The 3,026-nt window shown below is 37.3% G+C and overlaps 1 protein-coding gene across 5 annotated transcripts in view; it reads right to left on the reverse strand.

Annotated features, from left to right (window-relative positions):
* Positions 1-2,004, reverse strand: part of LOC115219551 (huntingtin) — a 125,283-nt gene extending 123,279 nt beyond the window's left edge. The window contains exon 1 of one of the 5 annotated variants that reach the window (XM_036509150.1): positions 1,451-1,999. The gene's annotated coding sequence lies outside the window, so the exon portion shown is untranslated. Of the gene's footprint in view, positions 1-775 lie in introns of all 5 variants that reach the window. The other 4 variants (XM_036509149.1, XM_029789760.2, XM_029789761.2 and 1 more) reach the window with 4 other exon arrangements.
* Positions 2,005-3,026: the final 1,022 nt, after the last annotated feature.

Genomic DNA, 3,026 nt, shown 5'->3' on the forward strand with positions numbered 1-3,026 from the left:
CGACACCCTCAACGGTTTTAGCAATCGCCCGCCCTTCTGTCAAATTACGAGGTGTTTCGACTGGGGAGGAAAACAGCTGACAACAGCCCTTTCACCTTCGTACAACATATTATTATTATTATCTCTCTAGTTGTTACTAGTAACACCATGATTTTATTGATGGCTGTTGTATTGATAGAAGGTAATAGACCTTGTAGTGAGGAGACAGTAGTCGGTTGAATCAACCCCTGACTTCATCTGCCAAACCCCCAACAAAATGAAAGTATAGACAGTTGACACCGGTGGAAATCGAATCTAGAGCACAGGCAAAAATCGGTATAGCCGAAGTGTGCATAGTTTTTAAGCAGTGTTATAATACATATACACACACACACAGAGAACTTAGAGGAAGGAAATTAAACGTAATCCTGAAAGGTGTTGTCTAGATGCTCACGTTTTTCCTGTTAAATCGCCTTAATGCTCGTTCGTTCGTGTGTATGTTACCATGTTCGATCAACATCAATTTGTGTTTGTTTATCAGCCTGAAGGACATCAAAACGTCACTATGAAATATTTTACAATAATAATTTCTTAACTTCGACATAAGGCCACGAATTTCGGGGGTTTTTTTTTTTTTTTTTTGAAGGCCAACAGTCAATCATCTCGATATAAGTGCTTGCGTTGTGGTTATTTTATATCGACACCCCAGAAGAAGAAGATTCGAACACTGAATACAACAACAACAACAACAATAACAATAATAATAATAATAATAATAAAATAGATCAGAACAAACCTTTCGCTTTAGCTTTTGAAACTGGTTCTTTCTGATTTTCTTTCTGTAATTTATATCAGTTTGCAGAAGACGGGTGGTGTGAAAATGTGGCCGAAGGCCACTGCAGTCACGTAGTGAATGAGATATATGTGATAAAAAGACCAGCAAATGCTGTGTATAGTAATAATAATGAAGAGAAGGAAAACATCATCCGGTTTTCATTAAACATTGTTGAGCAGTTTGCTGTTGATGTTCTCTTTTTTCTATATTTTTTTTTTTTGGTTTTCCACTTGGGGGGGTTAGTTAATATATATATACATGAATGGAAAAGGTGCTTGAATGGCAAAGCAATAGAAAATAGCCTTGTCACCACTCAATATAATATAATATAATATAATATATATAGAATGAAGAAATGCAAAAAGAAAATAAACACCAGTAAATGGGTTACGTGAACATCCAGCCAAGTTAACCTAGAACAACACAAGGTTGGGTTTGTTCAAAAAGAAAACAAACAAACCTACACATCCACAGACTATGTTTCACTTATTATTAATTAATAATTATCATAAAATTAATTCCGTATTATTACATACAGGTCTACTAATTAGTATTTCCAACCACACATATTTACAGACACTTGGTTCATTCTACTCCCTAAGATCCCTAATATATTTTTCCTTTTACCCTCTTTTCGTCTGCTCGTCTTGTTTTTAATAATCCCAGTCACTTCATTCCGTTTACTTCTTCTTATTATTATTATTATTGTTTTAGTTTCTCTTTCCTTTTTGTTTTTCTCAATGAAATTTCTACAAATGGTTCAACAAACAATCTGTTCGATTTCCTTGTTTTGATGTCATTTTCTGCCTTAATTTTTTTTCCTTCCTATATATTTCTTTCTCTTCACCACAAATGGATTTTAACTTGAGAGAAGAAGCGTTACAAATTTCTCTGTTACAAATTTTCTGTTGTAGACATTTACAAATTTTTTCCTTTTTTCCTATAAAAAAAATACACACAGAGATAAATCAATCTATCTATCTACATATGAATGTGTATATAGGGGTTCTTTCTTAAAAAAAAATATTCAGTAAATATCCGAAGGTTCAGTAGTAGTGTTGTTGCCCACCTCCTTGGTGTTTTAGTTGGGGGATAATATTTCTTTCCCCCGAACTCGCTTGCTGCAGTAGGAATTGTGGTGCAGGAGAATACAACCGGAACAACTTCCGCTTTCGGCTTCCATGTCGCTAGTTCTTCGCTCCCCTTTCTCTCTCTCTCTTCTCCTCCTCTCTCTTTCTCATTCGTTCTCTTCTCCTCTATCCTCTTTTTCATTCCTTCTCTTCTCCTCCTCTCTCTTTCTCTTCTCCTCCTCTCTCTTTCTCTTCTCTTCCTCTCTCTTTCTCATTCGTTCTCTTCTCCTCCACTCTCTTTCTCTTCTCCTCCTCTCTCTTCTCCTCCTCTCTCTTTTCCTCCTCTCTCTTCTCCTCCTCTCTTTCTCTTCTCCTCTTCTCTCTTTCTCTTCTCCTCCTTTCTCTCTCTCTTCTCCTCTCTCTTTCTCTTCTCCTCCTCTCTCTCTCTTCTCCTCCTCTCTCTTTCTCTTCTCCTCCTCTCTCTTTCTCTTCTCCTCTCTCTTTCTCTTCTCCTCCTCTCTCTTTCTCTTCTCCTCTCTCTTTCTCTTCTCCTCTCTCTTTCTCTTCTCCTCTCTCTTTCTCTTCTCCTCTCTCTTTCTCTTCTCCTCCTCTCTCTTTCTCTTCTCCTCTGTCTTTCTCTTCTCCTCTCTTTCCCTTTCTCTATTCCTCGCTTCTCTCTTCGTTTTTCACTTTTTCTCCTCTTCTCTCTTTCTCTTCCTCCTTTTTCTCCTAACCCCTCTCGTCTTCTCTTGTTCTATCTTTTTCTCTATTTACTTCTCTCTTCCCTTCTCCCTATCTCTCTTTCCATCCTCCCTCTCTCACTCTTGCTTTTTCTTCTATCTCTCTTCGTTTTCTCTTTCTTCCTCTCTCCCTCTTTTCATTTCTTGCTATCATTGATTGTCCCTCCTTTCTCACTCTCTTTACCCTCTCTCTCTTTCTCTCCCTCTCTCTCTCTCTCTCTCTCTCTATACATATATATATAATGTATTTCTTTTCTCTTTTTTTGGCTGATTTTGTAGTCTTTCGTTCGTTCTTTTATTTTCTTCATCTCTAATTCATTCACTTTTTATATCTATGTCTGGTCTCGCTGGTTTCGTTTGCGTGTCAATCTCTCTCGACACTTTCTCTCTCTCTCTCTCTCT

The sequence above is a fragment of the Octopus sinensis genome, linkage group LG14 (genome assembly GCF_006345805.1).
Source record: "Octopus sinensis linkage group LG14, ASM634580v1, whole genome shotgun sequence".
Taxonomy (NCBI): Eukaryota; Metazoa; Mollusca; class Cephalopoda; order Octopoda; family Octopodidae; genus Octopus; species Octopus sinensis.